A 23646-nucleotide genomic window follows, 5' to 3' on the forward strand; every position below is an offset into this window, starting at 1 on the left:
AATGCCCTGTGAATATTGCCTGCTTCTCACCATCTTCAGAATCTTTCTTTCCTCCTTCAAAGAGGATTTTACTTTCCTGTCTACTTATTTTGCATTGACTTTGGCATGTATAGCACTAAACATTCTTGACGTCTTGGCCTGTTCTTTAGAAAACCGTCCTGCAACATTTCAACAGGACCTACCCTCCAGAAATGATGTCAGATAACATCTGCCAGTGTAGACAGCACCATTGCTATTTCCTAAGATATCTTTATGGGAAACAGCTGACTCCTGCCTGCACCATCTGACAGATAAATGGCGTTATCAAGACATGAGCAAGTTTCTTCTTCCTTGAGATGAAGGAAACAAAATACTGTATCATACAAATCATGATGCTTTCTTTTCTCTTGTTTTCTTATATTTAATCAAATTTCTAAAGAGATTGTTTGCCATCAAAATTTCAATGATCTGAGTAGCCAAGAAAGCCATTAATTTATAAAAATATTATCAAAAATATAATTCAAGCCTTAAAGAGGAATCAACTAGCAGGTCATTCTATTGATCCCAGTACAAGTGGCACATGCAGCTGGTGTGTACAATGCAGTTTATGAATGAAGTATCAGAGGCAAGTTTTCATTGTCAAGGCCATCAAACTCCAACTTTCCAGAGATTTTCAAATTTCACTGGAATTTGTAGGATAAATGGTATGAGATCTTGTCTGACTCTTTGCAACCCAATGAACTGTGGCCTGCCAGGATCCTCTGTCCATGGAATTCTCCAGGCAAGAATACTGGGGTGGGTTGCCCTTCCCTTCTCCAGGGAATCGTCCCAACCCAGGGATTGAACCCAAGTCTTCTGCACTGCAGACAGTGAGCCATCTGAGCCACCAGGGAAGCAACCCCCCCTTTTCTTTATAATTCATTTCTGTTCAGTTCAGTTGCTCAGTCGTATTCAACTCTTTGCGACCCCATGAATTGTAGTACGCCAGGCCTCCCTGTCCATCACCAACTCCTGGAGTTCACTCAAACTCATATCCATCGAGTCGGTGATGCCATCCAGCCATCTCATCCTCTGTTGTCCCCTTCTTCTCCTGCCCTCAATCCCTCCCAGCATCAGAGTCTTTTCCAATGAGTCAACTCTTTGCATGAGGTGGCCAAATTATTGAAGTTTCAGCTTTAGCATCAGTCCTTCCAATGAACACCCAGGACTGATTTCCTTTAGGATGGATTGGTTGAACCTCCTTGCAGTCCAAGGGACTCTCAAGAGCCTTCTTCAACACCACAGTTTAAAAGCATCAATTCTTCGACACTCAGCTTTCTTCACAGTCCAACTCACATCCATACATGACCACTGGAAAAACCATAGCCTTGACTAAATGGACCTTTGTTGGCAAAGTAATGTCTCTGCTTTTGAATATGCTATCTCGGTTGGTCATAACTTTCCGATTTTTTATCACGATTTTTTATAATTACATTCATGTAAATTTAATTTAGTGCCAAATTTCAGTATATAACAAAAATACAAGTGAAATGCCCTCCGGTGATTCAACTTTGTTTTTTCTCCCCTCTGCAACTCCCCTGAGAGGTCTTCCTTGTCTACTAATGGCCTGTTAGAAAGCCTCATTTATCCTGTTGCTGATAACTTTTCTAAATGATATATTCTCAAACTGAAAGTTTCTTAAAGCTTTGAGAATGAGTTATAATTTCCTCTAAATGTAACTGTGGTAGAGATTACTAACTCAAATTGGGCTACTCACATTATCTACCATGGACACTGTGGATAACATCAAGATGTATCTCAAAATTCTCCCACAAAAATTCAAAGAATAAAATGTAAAGCTAAGTGTCATTTGGACTTTCCCACCACTCTCCTCTTTCTCCCAAGTAAGTTGCAGTGAAACGAAAATTAATGGAAAGAAAATCTAGAACAAATTTGTTATCCTCTGTCTACAAAGTAGATCTTCTCAGTCAGTTCAGTTCAGTCGCTCGGTTGTGTCTGTCTCTTTACCATCCCTTGGACTGCAGCACACCAGGCTTCTCTGTCCATCACCAACTCCCAGAGCTTGTTCAAACTCTTGTCCATTGCATCAGTGATGACATCCAACCATCTCAACCTCTGTTGTCCCCTTCTCCCGCCTTCAGTCTTTCCCAGCATCAGGGTCTTTTCCAGTGAGCCAGTTCTTCATATCAGATGGCCAAAGTATAGGAGTTTCAGATTCAACATCAGTCCTTCCAATGAATATTCAAGACTGATTTCCTTTAGGATTGACTGGTTTGATCTCCTTGCACTCAAAAGTCTCCAACACCACAGTTTAAAAGCATCAATTCTCCAGTGCTCAGCTTTCTTTATAGTCCAACTCTCACATCCATACATGACTATTGGAAAAACCATAGCTTTGAATAGATGGACCTTTGTTGGCAAAGTAATGTCTCTGTTTTTTAATATGTTGTCTAGGTTCATCATAACTTTTCTTCCAAGGAACAAGTGACTTTTAATTTCATGGCTGCACTCACCATCTGCAGTGATTTTGGAACCCCCCAAAATAAAGTCTGTTACTGTTTCCATTGCTTCCTCATCTATTTGCCATGAAGTGATGGGACCAGATGCCATGATCTTAGTTTTTTGAATGTTAAGTTTTAAGCCAACTGTTTCACTCTCATGTTTCACTTTCATCAAGAGGCTCTTTAGTTCTTCGCTTTCTGCCATAAGGGTGGTGTCATCTGTGTATCTGAGGTTATTGATATTTCTCCCAGATTAATTCTCCCAAGTTATTGATTCCCGCTTATGCTTCATCCGGCCTGGCATCTCTCATGATGTACTCTGCATATAAGTTTAATAAGCAGGGTGACAATATACAGCCTTGATGTATTCCTTTCCTGATTTGGAACCAGTATGTTGTTCCATATCCAGTTCTATCTGTTGCTTCTTGACCTGCATACAGATTTCTCAAGAGGCAGGTCAGGTGGTCTTGTATTCGCATCTCTTTCAGAATTTTCCACAGTTTGTTGTGATCCACACAGTCAAAAGCTTTGGTATAGTCAATAAAGCAGAGTAGATGTGTTTTGGAACTCTCTTGCTTTTTCTGTAATACAGCAGAAGTTGGCAGTTTGATCTCTGGTTCCTTTGCCTTTTCTAAATCCATCTTGAACATCTGGAAGTTCACGGTTCACGTATTGCTGAAGCCTGGCTTGGAGAATTTTGAGCATTACTTTGCTAGCAGGTGAGATGAGTGCAATTGTGCAGTAGTTTGAACATTCTTTGGCATTGTCTTACTTTGGGATTGAAATGTAAACTGACCTTTTCCAGTCCTGTGGCCACTGCTGAATTTTCCAAATTAGCTAGCATATTGAGTGTAGCACTTTCACAGCATCTTCTTTTAGGATTTGAAATAGCTCAATTAGAATTCCATTACCTCCAACTAGCTTTGTTCGTAGTGATGCTTCCTAAGGACCACTTAATTTGGCATTCCAGGATGTCTGGCTCTAGGTGAGTGATCACACCTTCATGGTTATCTGAGTCATGAAGATCTTTTTTGTATAGTTCTTCTGTGTATTGTTGCCACCTATTCTTAATATCTTCTGCTTTGTTAGGTCCATTCCATTTCTGTCCTTTATTGTGTCCATCTTTTGACAGCCAACCATTCAATATCACAGTAATCCAAGTCTATGCCCCAACTAGTAATGCTGAAGAAGCTGAAGGTGAATGGTTCTATGAAGACCTACAAGACCTTCTAGAACTAACACCCAAAATAGATGTCCTTTGCATCATAGGGGACTGGAATGCAAAAGTAGAAAATCAAGAGATACCTGAAGTGACAGGCAAATTTGGTCTTGGAGTACAAAATGAAGCAGGGCAAAGGCTAACAGGGTTTTGCCAAGAGAACACACTGGTCATCGCAAACACCCTCTTCCAACAACACAAGACTCTACACATGGACATCACCAGATGGTCAATACTGAAATCAGATTGATTATATTCTTTGCATCCAAAGATGGAGAAGCTCTATACAGTCAGCAAGAACAAGACCCGGAGTTGACTGTGGCTCAGATCGTGAACTCCTTATTGCCAAATTCAAACTTAAACTGAAGAAAGTAGGGAAAAATACTAGACCATTAATCTGTGACCTAAATCAAATCCCTTATGATTATATAGTGGACATGACAAATAGATTCAAGGGATTAGACCTGAGACAGAGTGGCTGAAGAACTATGGACAGAGGTTCATGACATTGTACAGGAGGCAGTGATCAAGACCATCCCCAAGAAAAAGAAGTGCAAAAAGGCAAAATGGTTGTCTGTGGAGGCCATACAAATAGCTGAGAAAAGAAAAGAAGATAAAGGCAAAGGAGAAAAGAAAAGATATACCCATTTGAATGCAGAGTTCCAAAGAAAAGCAAGGAGAGATAAGAAAGCCTTCCTCAGTGATCAATGCAAAGAAATAGAGGATAACTATTGAATGGGAAAGACTAGAGGTCTCTTCAAGAAAATTAGAGATACCAAGGGATCATGTCATGAAAAGATGGGCACAATAAAGGACAGATCTTCTTCTCAGATCCCCTAATTATGTTAGTTGGGCCACTGTGCCTAACAGAGGAAGTACTCAGTAAATCTTCCTTTACTGGAATTGTGCGGTGTCTGAAATTTGCAACATCATTGATTTATTAGGTTTTACAGTTATTATCTAGTTCTCACAATGTCCCTTTTAGAGCTCTTTATACAGGAAGAGAGAGACTTGTTAATATTTAAGGATACAGAGTTGTTTATTGGTAGATCTGGAGTTAGAACTATTAACATCATCTATGAATTAAAGTCATAATTTTCTTTTTAGATTCCGATAATATGGCTCAGATAGTAAAGAATCTGCCTGCAATGCAGGAGACCCAGGTTCAGTCCCTGGGTCAGAAAGATCCCCTGGAGAAGGGAATGGCAACCTACTCCTGTATTCTTGCCTGGAGAAATCCATGGACAGAGGAGCCTAGCAAGCTACACAGTCCACGGGGTCACATAGAGTCGGACACTACTGAGCAACTGACACACACAATATTATACATATATATAAGTAAAATTACATGTAGTAGTGTGTTTATATATGTTGGCTTCCCTGGTGGCTTAGACGGTAAAACATCCGCCTGCAACGCAGGGGACCCGGGTTCAATCCCTGAGTCGGAAAGATCCCCTGGAGAAGAAAATGGCAACCCACTCCAGTACTCTTGTCTGGAAAATCCCATGGACGGAGGAGCCTGGGAGGCTGCATTCCATGGGGTCGCAAAGAGTCAGACATGTCTGAGTGTTTATATATGTTAATAACTTAAATAAGAAAACCCAAGATATAACAACACTCATATATTTTTTTATTCATATAAGTTTATATAAGTTAGTAACTTAAGAAAACTTTTATATGTTAGTAACTTAAGAAAACCCAAGAGATAAGAATACTCATATATTTTCTTTTTTCTTTTATTGAAATATAGTTGCTTTACAATGTTGTATTAATTTCTGCTGTACAACAAAGTGAATTTGCCACACGTATACATATATCTCCTCTTCCATGGGTTTCCTTGACGTTTAGGTCACAACAGAGCACTGAGTCGAGTTTCCTGGACTGTACTGTCCTCATTAGTAATCTGTTTTATACGTAGAGTATATATGCCAATCCAAATCTTGCACTCCATCCTACCCCTTCTTTCCTCCTTGGTATCCATGTGTTTGTTCTCTATGCCAGTGTCTCTATTCCTGCTTTGCAGATGAGTTCATCTATACCAGTTTTTTAGATTCCACATATATACATTAATAGATGATATTTATTTTTCTCTTTTGGACTTACTTCACTCTGTATAACAGTCTTTAGGTCCAGCCACATCTCTGCAAATGGTGCAGTTTTCATTCCTTCTTGTGGCTGACTAATATTCCATTGTATATATGTACCATATCTTTTTCATCCATTCCTCTGTCAATGAACATTTAGGTTGCTTCCAAGTCCAGGCTATTGTAAATAATGCTGAAATGAATATTGGGGTGTGTATATCTTTTTGAATTATGGTTTTCTCTGGGTATATGCCCAGGAGTGGCATACACCACTGGATCATGCTGTTGGGTCAAGGAGTAGTTCTGTTTTCAGTCTTTAAAGGAACCTCCATACTGTTCTCTATAGTGATTGTACCAATTTACATTCCCACCAACAATGTAGGAGGGTTCCTTTCTCTCCACAGTCTCTCCAGCATTTCTTATTTGTGGAATTTTTCATGATGGCCATTCTGACTGGGATTGGATTGAAAACTGACCTTTTCTAGTCCTGTGGTCAGTTTTTATTCCAGTCTCAAAGAAAGGCAATGCCAGAGAATGCTCAAACTACCGCACAATTGCACTCATCTCACATGCTGGCAAAGTAATGCTCAAAATTCTCCAAGCCACGCTTCAACAGTTTGTGAACCGTGAGCTTCCAGATGTTTAAGGTAGATTTAGAAAAGACAGAGGAACCAGAGATCAAATTACCAACATCCATTGGATCATCGAAAAAGCAAGAGAGTTCCAGAAAAACATCTATTTCTGCTTTATTGACTATGCCAAAGCCTTTGACTGCGTGGATCACAAAAACTGTGGAAAATTCTGAAAGAGATGAGAATACAAGACCACCCGACCTATCTCCTGAGAAATCTGTATGCAGGTCAGGAAGCAATAGTTAGAACTGGACATGGAACAACATACTAGTTCCAAATCAGGAAAGGGGTTCATGAAGGCTGTATATTGTCACCCTGCTTATTTAACTTATATGCAGAGTACATCATGAAAAATGCTGGGCTGGATAAAGCACAAGCTGGAATCAAGATTGCCGGGAGAAATATCAATAACCTCAGTTATGCAGATGACACCACCCTTATGGCAGAAAGTGAAGAAGAACTAAAAAGCCTCTTGATGAAAGTGAAAGAGGAGAGGGAAAAAGTTGGCTTAAAACTCAACATTCAGAAAACTAAGATCATGGCATCCGGTCCCATCACTTCATGGCAAATAGATGAGGAAGCAATGGAAACAGTGATAGACTTTATTTTGGGGGGCTCCAAAATCACTGCAGATGGTGACTGCAGACATGAAATTAAAAGACACTTGTTCCTTGGATGAAAAGTTATGACCATCCTAGACAGCATATTAAGAAGCAGAGATATTACTTTGCCAACAAAGGTCCATCTATTCAAAGCTATGGTTTTTCTAACAGTCATGTATGGATGTGAGAGCTGGACTATAAAGAAAGCTGTGCACTGAAGAATTGATGCTCTTGAACTGTGATGTTGGAGAAGACTCTTGTGAGTCCCTTGGACATTCAGTCCATCCTAAAGGAAATCAGTCTTGAGTATTCATTGGAAGGACTGATGTTGAAGCTGAAACTCCAATCCTTTGGCCACCTGATGTGAAGAACAGACTCATTTGAAAAGACCCTGATGCTGGGCAGGATTGAAGGCAGGAGGAAAAGGGGACCACGGAGGATGAGATGGTTGTATGTCATCACCAACTCAATGGACATGAGTTTGAGTAAGCTCCAGGTGTTGGGAGTCCTGGCGTGCTGCAGTCCATGGGTTTGCAAAAAGTTGGATACAACTGAGGAACTGAACTGATTCTGACTGGTGTGAAGTGATACCTCATTGTAGTTTTGATTTTCGTTCCTCTGCTAATGAGCGATGTTGAGCATCTTTTCATGTGTTTATTGGCCATTTGTATGTCTTCTTTGGAAAAATGTCTTTTTAGGCCTTCTGTGCATTTTTTCAATTGAGTTGTTTGTTTTTCTGATATTGAGCTGCATAAGCTTTTTGTACATTTTGTAGATTAATCCTTTGTCAGTTGCTTTGTTTGCAAATATTTTCTTCCATTCTGCGGGTTGTCTTTTAATCTTGTTTATGGTTTCCTTTTCTGTGCAAAAAAATTGCTCATATTTTCTAGTTATGTTGATGTCATAGTTAATAACCCTTTGCTGAAACTAAAGTTTCACCACAGTAATATCAAATATTAATAGTATAATAAAAATAATAATGGAACTATAATAGCTGACTTAATTTAAAATGCATTATGTCAATTAAGAAAAACATCCTATCTAAATTGATGATATTTTTTATTCCCTCATCAGATTGTAAGTTCTCCGAGGGCAAAGAGCAGGGTGTTTTTGTTCATCATTATATCTTTGGCACAGTGCTATGCTAGGTAACAGTGCTGAATGGGTATGAATACTGACCATTTAACCAACTGCTCAATGATATTTATCCATTTACTTTTCACTCATTAACAAGTGAGCTCCTTGCCAGTCCCCTATCAAAATAGGGGTGAATATGACATGGAATTCACAACTGAAGGAGGAAGACAGACTTAAAAACAGATATTTGTGACACAGAAAGTTCAGTGCTGTAGGAGTTGTTGAGGCTTCCCAGGTGGCTCAGTGGTAAGAAATCTGCTTGCCAATTCAGGAGATGCAGGAGGTATGGGTTTGATCCCTGGGTTAGGGAGATCCCCTTGGAGAAGGAAATGGCAACCCACTCCAGTATTCTTGCCTGGAATATCTCATGGACAGAGGAGCCTGGCAGGCTGCAGTCCATAGGGTTGCAGAGTTGGACACACCTGAGTGACTGAGCACACACCCACACTAGGAGCTGTTCAGCTGAACACAGCCAAGACTAGCAGCTTCACTCTGGGGAATGAGAAAGACTTTTCGGGAAGGATTCCTTTCAGCTGCATCTTGAAGAATGAGAGGCCAGAGAAATGGATGGAGTATGAAAAACCTCTTCAATAAAAAGAAAAAAACATTTTTACTCAAGAATTTAAAAGTTGAGACTGTCTAAATTGAGTTTTCTCTGTTTTGTCATTCAGGATCATACAATTCAGTTCAGTTCAGTCGCTCAGTCATGTCCGACTCTTTGCGACCCCATGAATTGCAGCACGCCAGGCCTCCCTGTCCATCACCAACTCCCGGAGTTCACTCAGGCTCACGCCCATCGAGTCAGTGATGCCATCCAGCCATCTCATCCTCTGTTGGCCCGTTCTCCTCCTGCCTCCAATCCCTCCAAGCATCAGAGTCTTTCCAATGAGTCAACTCTTCACATGAGGTGGCCAAAGTACTGGAGCTTCAGCTTCAGCATCATTCCTTCCAAAGAAATCCCAGGACTGATCTCCTTTAGAATGGACTGGTTGGATCTCCTTGCAGTCCAAGGGACTCTCAAGAGTCTTCTCCAACACCACAGTTCAAAAGCATCAATTCTTCAGCGCTCAGCCTTCTTCACAGTCCAACTCTCACATCCATACATGACTGCTGGAAAAACCATAGCCTTGACTAGATGGACCTTAGTCGGCAAAGTAATGTCTCTGCTTTTGAATATGCTATCTAGGTTGGTCATAACTTTTCTTCCAAGGAGTAAGCGTCTTTTAATCTCATGGCTGCAGTCACCATCTGCAGTGATTTTGGAGCCCAAGAAAATAAAGTCTGACACTGTTTCCACTGTTTCCCCATCTATTTGCCATGAAGTGATGGGACCAGATGCCATGATCTTTGTTTTCTGAATGTTGAGTTTAAGCCAACTTTTTCTCTCTCCTCTTTTACTTTTATTAAGAGGCTTTTTAGTTCCTCTTCACTTTCTGCCATAAGGGTGGTGTCATGTGCATATCTGAGGTGATTGATATTTCTCCTGGCAATCTTGATTCCAGCTTGTGTTTCTTCCAGTCCAGCGTTTCTCATGATGTACTCTGTGTATAAGTTAAATAAGCAGGGTGACAATATACAGCCTTGACGTACTCCTTTTCCTATTTGGAACCAGTCTGTTGTTCCATGTCCAGTTCTAACTGTTGCTTCCTGACCTGCATACAGATTTCTCAAGAGGCAGGTCAGGTGGTCTGGTATTCCCTTCTCTTTCAGAATTTTCCACAGTTTATTGTGATCCACGCAGTCAAAGGCTTTGGCATAGTCAATAAAACAGAAATAGATGTTTTTCTGGAATTCTCTTGCTTTTTCCATGATCCAGCAGATGTTGGCAATTTGATCTCTGGTTCTTCTGCCTTTTCTAAAACCAGCTTGAACATCTGAAGTTCACAGTTCACGTATTGCTGAAGCCTGGCTTGGAGAATTTTGAGCATTACTTTACTAGCATGCGTGATGAGTACAGTTGTGCGGTAGTTTGAGCATTCTTTGGCACTACCTTTCTTTGGGATTGGAATGAAAACTGACCTTTTCCAGTCCTGTGGCCACTGCTGAGTTTTCCAAATTTGCTGGCATATTGAGTGCAGCACTTTCACAGCATCATCTTTTAGGATTTGAAATAGCTCAACTGGAATTCCATCACCTCCACTAGATTTGTTCGTAGTGATGCTTCCTAAGGCCCACTTGACTTCACATTCCAGGATGTCTGGTTCTAGGTGAATGATCACACCATCGTGATTATCCAGGTCATGAAGATCTTTTTTGTACAGTTCCTCTATGTATTCTTGCCACCTCTTCTTAATATCTTCTGTTTCTGTTAGGTCCATACCATTTCTGTCCTTTATCAAGCCCATCTTTGCATGAAATGTTCCCTTGGTATCTCTGATTTGCTGGAAGAGATCTCTAGTCTTTCCCATTCTGTTCTTTTCCTCTATTTCTTTGCATTGATCGCTGAAGAAGGCTTTCTTATCTCTTCTTGCTCTTCTCTGGAACTCTGCATTCAGATGCTTATATCTTTGCTTTTCTCCTTTGATTTTTGCTTCTCTTCTTTTCACAGCTATTTGTAAGGCCTCCCCAGGCAGCCATTTTGCTTTTTTTCATTTCTTTTCCATAGGGATGGTCTCCTGTACAGTGTCACGAACCTCATTCCATAGTTCATCAGGCACTCTATCTATCAGATCTAGGCCCTTAAATCTATTTCTCAATTCCACTGTATAATCATAAGGGATTTGATTTAGGTCATACCTGAATGGTCTAGTGGTTTTCCCTACTGTCTTCAATTTAAGTCTGAATTTGGTAATAAGGAGTTCATGATCTGAGCTGCAGTCAGCTCCTGGTCTTGTTTTTGTTAACTGCATAGAGCTTCTCCATTTTTGGCTGCAAAGAATATAATCAATCTGATTTTGGTGCTGACCATCTGGTGATGTCCATGTGTAGAGTCTTCTCGTGTGTTGTTTGAAGATGGTGTTCGCTATGATCAGTGCATTTTCTTGGCAAAACTCTATTAGTCTTTGCCCTGCTTCATTCTGCATTCCAAGGCCAAATTTGCCTGTTACTCCAGATGTTTCTTGACTTCCTACTTTTGCATTCCAGTCCCCTATAATGAAAAGAACATCTTTTTTGGGTGTTAGTTCTAAAAGGTCTTGTAGGTCTTCATAGAATTGTTCAACTTCAGCTTCTTCAGCATTACTGGTTGGGGCATAGAGTTGGATTACTGTGATATTGAATGGTTTGCCTTGGAAACAAACAGAGATCATTCTGTCGTTTTTGAGATTGCATCCAAGTACTGCATTTCGGACTCTTTTGTTGGCTATGATGGCTACTCCATTTCTTCTGAGGGATTCCTGCCCACAGTAGTAGATATAATGGTCATCTGAGTTAAATTCACCCTTTGAAGTCCATTTTAGTTCTCTGATTCCTAGAATGTCGATGTTCACTCTTGCCATCTCTTGTTTGACCACTTCCAATTTGCCTTGATTCATGGACCTGACATTCCAGGTTCCTATGCAGTATTGCTCTTTACAGCATTGAACTTTGCTTCCATCACCAGTCACATCCACAGCTGGATTTTGTTTTTGCTTTGGCTCCATCCCTTCATTCTTTCTGGAGTTATTTCTCCACTGATCTCCAGTAGCATACTGGGCACCTACTGACCTGGGGAGTTCCTCTTTCAGTATCCTATCATTTTGCCTTTTCATACTGTTCATGGGGTTCTTAAGGCAAGAATACTGAAGTGGTTTGCCATTCCCTTCTCCAGTGGACCACGTTCTGTCAGACCTCTCCACCATGACCCGCCTGTCTTGGGTTGCCCTGCAGGCATGGCCTAGTTTCATTGAGTTAGACAAGTGTGTGGTCCTAGTATGATTAGATTGACTAGTTTTCTGTGAGTATGGTTTCAGTGTGTCTGCCCTCTGATGCCCTCTGGCAATACCTATCATCTTACTTGGGTTTCTGTTACCTTGGGTGTGGGGTATCTCTTCATGGCTGCTCCAGCAAAGTGCAGCCGCTGCTCCTTACCTTGGATGAGGGGTATCTCCACACCACCGCCCTTCCTGACCTTCAAGGTGGGATATCTCCTCTAGGCCCTCCTGCGCCCGCGCAGCCACAGCTTGAACCTACTATTACCTCTTCTCCATTAATTAGATTCTTTTCTTTTCTTCTTATATTTTTGGCTCTGAACACAAAGCTGCAGACAGATTGTCCCCTTTAGCCACTTTCTCCCATGATTATGGCTTTTCCCCAAATCTGGAAATTGTGATTTGAAGTGATAGTCAAACTTGATTCCATTTGTGTCCCTCTGCTTATTATGTTTTCACAACATTTCTCTCCACTTTGAAATGTAAATATCATTTCTCAACCAGATATCATTTATTTATCTAGCCCTAAATAAATAACTGCTCAAATGAAGTAATAAAATCAAGATTTTTTAAGATAAACCATCAAAACATTATTCATGCTAGTCCAAAGGGACGAAAGAAATTTAAAGATACACTTGGTAGAATCAATTGTATTAGACCATGAAAATGTTGATCTTGTTCATTTATATTTGTATATTCAAGAACTGGAAGTTTCTCTTAGAGATAAACAAAGCACTACAATGTTTAAAATGTCTTGATGAATAATATAATCCTCTTTAGGAAAAAAGTCACCACGTTTTGTGCCAATAATAGTTCAACTGAGTTATACGAAGTATTAACATGTTTACTTAATATTTTGTTCAATGAGTTGGATTTTAAAAAAAAGAAAAGAACTGATTATGATGACAATTACATGCCTTTACACATTTGTTAAAATTCATAGAATCATACATTTAAAAGGCTGATTTTATTGTATGTAAATTTTAAAACTTATATTAAAAATTCTTTTCATGGGAAGAAAAGAACTGAGAGGGAAGGAGGACAGAAAACAGACTTTCAGTTTTATCATTTGGAGAAGATTTAACTTTGAGCCCTTCTCTGACACTACTTTTGACTCCATTCCAGAAGACAAACACTTGGTACATTTCAACCAAAAAAAAAAAAAAAAATGAAAATTAATCACCCTTCCAGCCAGGCCAAGAATGAAAAGCAGAAAAGTTGGGATTTGACAAGAAGAAAAGAGATCTAAGACAGGAAATTGACTTGGTCAGACATGTGGAAAAATCAGGGCAACTCATAAGGCCATTAATGAAGGTCTCCATAAGACAGCCTCTGCCTCTGTACCCCGCCCTCAGCCCAGGCTCCCTCCAGCTGGGAGGATTTATTTCAGAGGAGCTGTGCCAGCGTCTTCCAAGGGAAACACAATCAGAGCACGTTTTCCCAAATGATGCTCCAAAGGAGGTGTAGGTGGCCTACTGGAAGCATCTTCCTCTGGATGGAGAAAGGAAGCTAACCTTAGCCAGTGCCCCTGGTTTCTATCTAAGGAAACAGAACTCCATTGGACAAATACCCCAGACCCAAAGCTGAAAAGAGAAAACCCAGTAAGAAGGCTTCATCTTTTGAAAACAATAGAAGCAGTGTCTTTTCTTGCCTCCTATTACTAAAAGACATTGAGAGGCAAATTCATTAGGATGGTCATTAGACATGACCTAAAGATAATGAGACTGAAAAGCATTAAAAAGGATATGGAAGTGGACTAAAATCATTGGCTAGAAGCCAGTGTTAGATCAAAACTGCACGAGGATTAGTCAAAGAGAATATAGACTAATGCATTACCCTAAGCCAAGCACTTCTGTTAGCTCAACAGTCTCTGGGCAGCGTTAGAACTGATTCTCACAGAGAGATCTATCATTTTACATGAAAAGGAGGAAAAATACATATGGCTAACCTTCCAATACAAAAATAAAAAATTATTGCCTGTTTAAATCCTAGCTCTACCAATAACTAGCAATGTGACATCAGGTAGGTTATTTGTTTTATTCACGCCTCAGTTTCTTCATGTGGAAAATGATTAGTGCCTCTTTCATGCTAGTTGTTGTAGTAAGTGAGCTAATATATATGTGAGGTACTTGGAAAAGTGCCTGGCGCATAGTGAGTCTATAAAAATGCTAGTTAATATGGTTGTCATATAAAAAACATTCCAGATTAGAACTGGTCTTGCTATGCCAATACTAAGTATATTCTGAAATAACCCTGAAACCTGATCCAGGTTTATGGACCATGCAAAGAGACTTATTTATAAAATTCCTGAAGTTTACTTGCTAAGCCATTTTCTAAGACTTCCATTGATTCTTTCATGATTTCTAGCATAACTTCCTTGAGCCCAGTTCCTCTATTCCTAGTTCCCAAGGCCTCTATTACTAGAATAATAGTGAAGTGGAATAGCCCTGTGTTGGGAATCACATAACTCCCTGACTATTTAGCTGAGGTTTTTTTTTTTTTTTCTGAGTCACCTATCAAAGTCACTTTCCCTTCCTGGGCTCACAATTCCTACTCTCATAGGAGAAGATTCAACTAGATAACTCGTGTTTCCTTTGAGTTGTGAAATCTTTTTCAATGCCAGCACTTTAGGTGTTTTATTACATTTCTTATTTGAATGTTTTTGGTACTGAGGCAAAGTTCAAGAGGACTTTGCCTGTGATCTAATCTACTTCTCTAAATGCCTTCTGGGCATCTCTACTTGGATTCTCCCTGCAGGCTCCTTGACTTCTAGATGTGAAGGCAGGTTTTCTCCTTTCCTGTCATCTCATGCACCCTGCATTCTTTTCCTCCTGACATTCCTCAACATGACCCCACCATCCTCTCAGTACCAGTGCAAAGTTTCAGATGTCCTGGCTGTCCTGAGGTGCGTTGCCTCCCCACATCTCTCTTCCCTATCGCCTCCCTGTCATTTTTGAGCAGCCTCCTGTGTTCAGGCTCTTCTCTGCCCTCCTTGGATGAGTTGGTCTATATTTTAATGCACGTGCAAATTTGGATTCTGTAGGTCTGGGACAGCCAAAGAGTCCACATTTGTAGCAAGTTCCCAGGTGCCAAAACTTCTGGTCCCCTACCACACTTTCCAAAGCAGGGCAAGTAGTCTTCTAGTGAGAGCCCTGAAGTGCAGATGTTTTCCTTCCTAATTCAATTTTCAGATTAGTATTCCTAAACTTTGATCCTGGTCTTCCTTGCTAAAATATTATGACTTACATAATTTGGTAGTAAATAAAACTCTTCACAATTAAACTTCAACCTGTGTTTCTGCCTTAACTCCTACAATCCCTAGCCTACCTTTAATCTAATTTATCTAACTGGTCTACATTTAATCTAACTAGTTGCTTTCGGAATGTGTTTTTACTTTCTACTTTCATGCCTTGCTCAGGTTTTATACTTGGCCATCTTCCTCCTTTTATTTTTTCTGTTACTCAAGATCTTATAACTCCTTAAAGATCTAACACAAATAACACTCAGTCCTTGAAACAGTTCCATTTCCCTGGAAGTCATCCTCTCCTTTATTTTTTTATTTTTATTTTGCTTTACAATACTGTATTGGTTTTGCCATTCATTGACATGAATCAGCCACGGGTGTACATGAGTTCCCAGTCCTGAACCCCCCTTTCACCTCCCACCCTATATCATCTCTCTGGATCATCCCCGTGCACCAGCCCCAAGGAAAAGGGAACCCTCTTACACTGTTGGTGGGAATGCAAACTAGTACAGCCACTATGGAGAACAGTGTGGAGATTCCTTTAAAAAATGCGAATAGAACATCCTCTCCTTTAAATGTCCGTGGTGTTTTTTTTCTTTTAATTTACATTCTGCTTTATAATTTACATTTATGCATCTGCCACCTCTCCCATCTGACCCAGGGTTCCTTTAGGAAATGCTTCATAGCAAGAATGAACTATTTAGAACAAATGAACAGAAGCATTCCATCGCTAATTATCCATATTTATACAGGCTGAAAGTATGAAACAAATTCAAAAAAGGATCAAATAGCTTTGTACAGCATTGATCTGTTAGCTATTATTGAGAGTGATTAGGACTTTTGGGGCTTCCCTGGGTGGCTCAGATGGTAAACAGTCTGCCTGCAATGCAGGAGATCCAGGTTCAATTCCTGGGCCAGGAAGATCCCCTGGAGAAAGGAATGGCAATCCACTCCAGTATTCTTGCCTAGAGAATCCCCATGGATAGAGGGGCCTGGCTAGCTGCAGTCCATGATGGTGTGGAAAAGAGTCGGACACAACTGAACAACTAACATTAGACTCTCTCTCCATTAGGTCTTTTGGGGGAACCTTCCCACCTTTCATTCATTTACTCAACATTTGTTGAGGGCTGCCTCTGTGTAAAACCACAGATGAAAGCTGTGACAGGGTCCACGGAATAAGGCAGTATCCTGAAGGCCCTTGCTCTCTGGCGGTAGTGACGTGGTGGAGTGGAGGGGGTGTGCAAGTGGCTGCTGACGGCTTCCACTAGGAGTTGCTTGGGTCCCTGCCTGAGGCAGAGTCTGAGACAAGAGAAGCTGCAAGTCTGGCCTGTAACATAATTATTATGCTCTGAAAACCTATAGCTCTGGAGATAGCATAGTCATTAAACAAACACCATGAGGATTTGCCTAGAAATGTGCTTTCAATGTAATCCCATCTCTGCATTTGATAGCCTCCCTTTCCAACATTTATAGCCACCACCTGTGCATTCATTATTCACCCCAGTGTCTCCATATGAGGCCGACACACTAACTTTACGGTTCCTCAAAGGAAAACAGGGAGTTTCTCTCAGGGACTTAAACCCCTCCATTCACTCATGAGTGACTCTCTTAGGAATTGTCTCACAGACACATCCATGACCCGAGTGAGGAAGATCAGAAAGTGTCATAGCTAATCATCAAGCTAAGTGGTGACTAGCCGGCTCATGACTTCTGCCTCTCCTGAACAATTACATTGTTAAAAATCTTAAGTATGTGATTCCCAAACATTCCTCTTTATAATCTGAGAACTAGAGAATTTTAGCACTTGAAGGTAGTTTAGAGATAGACCTACTCATTCCTTCATGTCTTCCTTAATGAGGAAACTGAGGCCTATGGTCACGCATGAGCTTAGTGCCAGAGAAAGTGAAAATGTTAGTCGCTCAGTTGTGTTCAACTCTCTGCTACCCCATGGACTATAGCCCACCAGGTTCCTCTGTCCATGGGGTTCTCCAGGCAAGAACATTGGAGTGGATTGCCATGTCCTTCTCCAGGGGATCTCCCCGACCCAGGAATCAAACCCAGGTTCCCTGCATTGCAAGCAGATTCTTTACTGTCTGGACTACCAGGGAAGCACTTAGTGCCAGAGAGAGGCCTTCTATGTAAGTCTTCTGAGCCTAGGGCTAAGTGCTAAATGGGCAAAAAAAAAAAAAAAAAGTATATGTATCTCCTTTGTGATGTGTCAGGCACTGTTTGGTGCTTTAGATGATATATCACATTAAAATCAGATATTACCACCCCAATTGCAAGAGGCAGGTATCACCCCAATTTTAGAGATGAAAAAGTTGAGTTTCAGAGAGGTGAAGTAACTTGTCAAAGAGAACATAGCAAAGCTGTGGATGGTGCTCCATGCCCCTGAGCCCTTTCTCAAGGGAAGACTCTACCTGATGGTGAACAGCAAGGGACCCCACCAGCTGGTAGAATGAGAGAGAGGAGAAGAAAATGGTCTTTAACCTTAGAGGATAAAGGTATTCTTATTCCACCTTTTGGTGTGTCTCTGTCTCTCTCTTCTGATCTCTGAATCTTTTTGCTCTGTCCTTAAGGACACCCACAAAGGACCTTCCCCAGCCTTCATGCCTCCTGGTTCTCATCTTTTCTTTGAGATGGTGTCTACTTCTGGAGCTTCCATTGTCCCCCTGCCTCAAACATTTGATATACTATATATCAAGCCCCAGCTGTAGTCACCCATCAAAAGTTGCCTGCTGCTCTTGCCCCAACAGTGCACAAACTGACATTCAAAATACAGGACTCATTTTCCTTCCTAACCACCTCCCTTTCAGAATTCCCATTTCCTGATATTTTTAATATCTTTGTTTTTTCAGTATCTTATGCCTATCTTCAATATCCTTCCAAAGACCATGTAAGTCCTACCTATTTGAAGACCTCACCTAACTCATTCACTTATTAAAGAAGCATTTAATGAGCACCTACTATATGACAGACCCCAGATACAGTTGAGAATAAGACAGAGTCTGTGCCCTCATGGTGCTCACAGTCTAGTGGAGGGAATAAGTAAGTAGCTGGCATTTGTATGATCACTCTGAAGAGAAAGCATAGAGCAGGGACAAGCTATTATACTTTTAAACCTTCCACACTGACACCCATCCAGAAAGAGTTTAGTAACTATCAAGTTGATTTTTTTTTTCCATATCTGAGAGAAAATCTGGAGACAGACTCTATTAGCGTGCCTTTGCACCTGTGAGTACCATTGCCAGTACTCTGGAGTCTTGATGAACTGGGACATCTCATAGGTGGTTGATAGTCAAATGGTCAGTCTCAGGTGGGAAAAATTTTTGGAGCCATTCTGCACAGATGGAAGCACAGCATGGATCAAGCAGCTGCTTCTTCAGGGACTGACTGGGTGGTACTGGCAGGAAATCCAATTCTCTGGAGCTTGAATGAAATGAACATGGCACACTTTAATGTAAATTTAGCTAAAAGCTGGCAGGGGAACAAATGACAGCCAAATAGCTTGCACTGCCATAGTTGTAAATCTTTTTGAAGATTGTATCTCCAAGAGGTCTTCCCTTCAGTATCAGCATGTTGTAAACCTGATGAGGGCATTCAGTGTCTTGGGGAAATATAGCAGAATGTAAGGGGAAACATTTTTGATCAGCTCTTATTTCTGTTCTTAATATTAAGGTAATTTTGGTATCTGGCTCAGGGTCTTATAAGGAGATAGCAATTGTTTTCCTGTTTCTAAGATAGTTTCCATATATGGGCACTTACTGTGTACTCTGCTGTGTGCTGGGCACACACACCATCCCACCTTCCTGACACACATGCCTTTGCACCTCTGTAATGGTGCAAGTATGCACACTGCAGGTACAGTGCTTTGAGGCAATCAGGACCCATCAAGAGTCCTCCCTACTTGTGGTTTATTTTCTGCTTTTAAATTCCATCAAGTACCATTGGAGAGTGACTATTACATAATGGCCCACATTTGGTAAAACGAGTTCAAGAGCAATTTATATGCCCAAGACAAACATACGCAAAACAGCAACAACAAGAACGGCAAATTGTGTCGGGAGCAAACCAAAATTATTTTAAAAAGGAGTTCTGAATAGCAGCAAAAATAAAACAACTTTGTTTTTCAAAATAGGTTAACTTTAAAAATTCAAGAAATCATCCCATTTAACTGTAGTAAATTAGGAAAACACAAGAATATTGTTAAAGTTTAGTGTATTTTGTACAAGTTTTTGTTCCTTTATCTTAACAGCTACTTTTTGTATAAGCTGGGAAACATACTGTGTGCTCCGATATTCTCTGTCTCTTTTTATCACAAATGCTAAATTAGCAATCCAAAAATATCCCAATGCTCCAAGCAAACAAAAACAAACAAACAAACAAAAAAAAAACCTTTAATTCCTAAAATCTTTTACTAGTTTGATTTCTCTTGACCCCACCTACCAAAACACAGTGATATTTCAGGTTTCATATTATAGATGGCAAAATGATTCTGTTCATCATTTCATCTAAATTATTCATCAGCTTACCTGGTTGAAATAAATACTGTAAGTATTTAAATGACATGGCATAAAATGATTTCTAGCCATTCCTTTCTTCTCTCTTTTATGGCCACCCAAAACTAATTAGGACCCACCAAAAGAAAGGGAATACTTGCTACTCTAAGTATGGTTTCTTCTCTGCTGATTTTATTTAAGATTGGTGGAACCATCTTGTTCTGTCTCAGTAAAACAGGAAGCCTCATAGAGGCCGAAACAGTCTTCAGGAAAGGCCTAAAGCCTGCAGTTTATCCAAGGCTTCCTGCCTGGAAAACTAGCGTAGGGATGTAGAAGGAAAGAAATCTTTTAACAGACATACAAAGACTTGTAGAGCAAGGTCTGCAGAGAAAAGCTACCACTCAGAAATAGAAAGTACAAATCCATGGGCTTAAATTTTGAAGGCTCCAGTTGTGCAAAATTGAATTTAAATGTTATTCAGTTTTCAGAATTACTTAGAGGACAAGTAAAGGTTAAGGGACTGTAGAAATGCCATACGGTTTGCCAACTTCTCACATGTGGTTTATTGCCAAAATTTAAAATAAAAGAAGGTAATAGGAAGTATAAATCAGAACTGAAACATCAGTGGAATTTCCTTGGCTATTCAAAAGGGGGTCTGTCATGAGTGCCCCAAGAACTCCAGCTTTGCTAAAGAAATCTTATGTGGGATTTGGAATGAAGCTCCAAGAAAGGAATGAGAGCCATCCATGTTCTGAAGACGTTGACCTGGCCTGGCGTGAGAGTGGTGGTGGGAAGGCGTTCCCACTTCTAGCATACATGCGCTTTACTGGCTTGTCAGAGAGGCCCACTTTAGCTGCCTGCTGCATAGCAGGGGAGTAAAATCAAACCATCAAGGGCACCGATAGTCCTCAGCCGAGAGAACACACTGTTAGTGGCTACCAGGTCTCTCTTTACCAGGTCCTAAAAAACAGGCACAAAGCACAAGCTCTCATAGCCTCTTCCTGGTAGCATTGTGAGGAGGAGGTTAGCTTCAGGCTTGAGCAGAAAAAGTTCAGTCTTGAGCAGAAAAGCAGAACCTCAGAATAGTTCAATACTTTGCCCATGGTCACACAGTAACAGGGTGACTTGAAATCAAAACTTACCTGGTTTGGTTCAAAACCCCAACCTAATGCCTTTATGCTGTCTCTACTCCTGTGTTCTATCACTTTCCTGCTGCCCTAGTGTGGGTTCAGAATCCACACCTTCAACCTGTGCCACTCCATAGTGCAAACCAAGCTGTAGTTAGGGTCTTCATTATCATTCTTCCTTTACTTCTTGCCCCTCCATTTCCTCCCAAAGACCTTATTAGAGCCTTGATTTCTAATAAGCAAGGGAAAATGAGATTTTAAAAAAAAGAGACTGAAATGGATATTTCAGTGATATTTCAGGTTTCATATTATAGATGGCAAAATGATTCTATTCATCATTTCATCTAAATTATTCATCAGTTTATCAGGTGAGTTGAAATAAATACTATAAGTATTTAAATGACATGGCATAAAATGATTTCTAGCCATTCCTTTCTTCTCTCTTTTATGGCCACCCAGAACTAATTAGGAACTAAAAAAGCTCAAAAGTGAATGGATCTTAATAGTTGTAAGGAAAAGGGAAGAAATACATGAGCTCATCAAGACAGCAAAGCTTTGACTGACATATAAGAACACTTACAAGAAGGGCAAATGTTTCTTTTTTGAGAAAATAATTTTAATCAAGGTGTAGCTGATTTACAGTTTATATTACTTTCAGTGGTACACCATAGTTAATTCAGTATTTCTATAGATTATAGTCTATTTACATTTATTATAAAACAATGGCTGTATTGTATAGCACCATACAATATATCTTTGTTGCTTATCTATTTAATACATAGTAATTTGTATTCCTTAATTCCAAACCCCTATCTTGTCCCTCCCCTTTCCCCACTGGTGACTATGTTTTCTATGTATGTGAGTCTGTTTCTTTTTTGCCATATACGATTTGTTTTATTTTTTTACATTCCACATATAAGTTATACCACATGATATTTATCTTTCTCTGTCTGACTTATTTCACTTAGCATAATACCCTTGCCATGCAGTTCAAAGGGTAACGCATCTGCCTGAAATGCGGGAGACCTGGGTTCAATCTCTGGGTCAGGAAGATCCCCTGGAGAAGGGCATTCTACTGTGGTATTTTCGCCTGGGAAATCCCATGGACAGAGGAGCATAGAGGGCTATAGTCAAAAGGATCGCAAAGAGTTGGACACGACTGAGCAACCACTACCTAGTACCCTTCAGGTCCATCCATATTGGTATAAATGGCACAATTTCATTCTTTTTACAGCTGAGTAATATTCCATTGTACATCCACTACATCTTCTTTATCATTCATCTGATGATTAACACTCAGATTGCTTCCATGTTTTGGCTGTTGTAAATAGTGCTGCTATGAACATTCGGGTGCATGTATCTTTTCACATTAGTATTTTATATTTTTGCAGTTATATACCCAGTAGTGGAATTGCTGGATTATATCATAGTTCTGTTTTTAATTTTTTAAGGAACTTCTGTAATGTTCTCCACAGTGACTGCACCAGTGTACATTCCCACCAATAGGGTACAAGGTTTCCTTTCTCCACATCCTAACTAACATTTATTATTTGAAGGCTTTTTAATGAAAGCCATTTTGATAGGTGTTAAGTGATATTGTTATTTTTATTTGCATTTTTTCTATTAACAATGTTGAGGATATTTTCTTGTGCCTGTTAGCCATCTGTATGACTGAATGTGTGTTCAGGACTTCTGCCAATTTTTTTGACTGGGTTGTTTACTTTTTTGATATTGAGTTAGGTGGGCTGTTTCTATATTTTGGGTATTAACCCCTTGTTTGTCATATCATTTGCAAATATTTTCTACCAAATAGGCTGTCTTTTAGTTTTGTCAATGGTTCCTTTGTTATGCAAAAGTTTTTAAGTTTGATTAGAAGTGTTAGTTGCTCAGTTGTGTCCAACTCCTTGCGACCCCATGGACTGTAGCCCATCAGGTTCCTCTGTCCGTAGGATTTTCCAGGCAAGAATACTGGAGTGGGTTGTCATTGCCTTCTCCAGGGGATCTTCCCAACCCAGGGATCAAACCTGAGTCTCCTGTGTCTTCTGCACTGCAGGCAGATTCTTTACATGCTGAGCCATTGGGGGAAGCCCAAGTTTGATTAGGTCTCATTTTTAAAATTTAAAAAAAAAATTTCTTTGAAGGATAGTTGCTTTACAGACTTTTGTTGTTTTCTGTCAAACGTCAAAATGAGTCAGGCATAGTATATGTATGTCGCTTCCCTTTTGAACCTCCCTCCCGTCTCCCTCCCCATCCCACCCCTCTAGGTTGATGCAGAACTCCTATTTGAGTTTCCTGAGCCATACAGCAAATTTCCATTGGCTATCTATTTACATATGGTAATGTACGTTTCCAACTTACTCTTTCCATACATCTCACCCTCTCCTCCCCTCTCCCCATGTCCATAAGCCTATTTTCTATGTCTGTTTCTCCACTGCTGCCCTTTAAATAAATTCTTCAGTACCATTTTTCTAGATTCTGTATATACGCATTAGAATATGATATTTATATTTCTCTTTCTGACTTACTTCCTTTTCATGTCTGAGTAGTATTCCATTGTGTATATGTACCACAACTTCTTTATCCATTCATCTGTCAATGGACCTCTAGTTTGCTTCCATGTTCTAGCTACTGTAAATAGCGCTGCAATGAACAATGGGATACATGTGTCTTTTATAATTTTTCTTTCCTCAGGGTATATGCCTAGGAGTGGGATTGCTGGGTCATATGGTGGTTTTATTCCTAGTTTTTAAAGAAGTCTCCATACTGTCTTCCAT

The sequence above is a fragment of the Ovis canadensis genome, chromosome 1 (genome assembly GCF_042477335.2).
Source record: "Ovis canadensis isolate MfBH-ARS-UI-01 breed Bighorn chromosome 1, ARS-UI_OviCan_v2, whole genome shotgun sequence".
Taxonomy (NCBI): domain Eukaryota; kingdom Metazoa; phylum Chordata; class Mammalia; order Artiodactyla; family Bovidae; genus Ovis; species Ovis canadensis.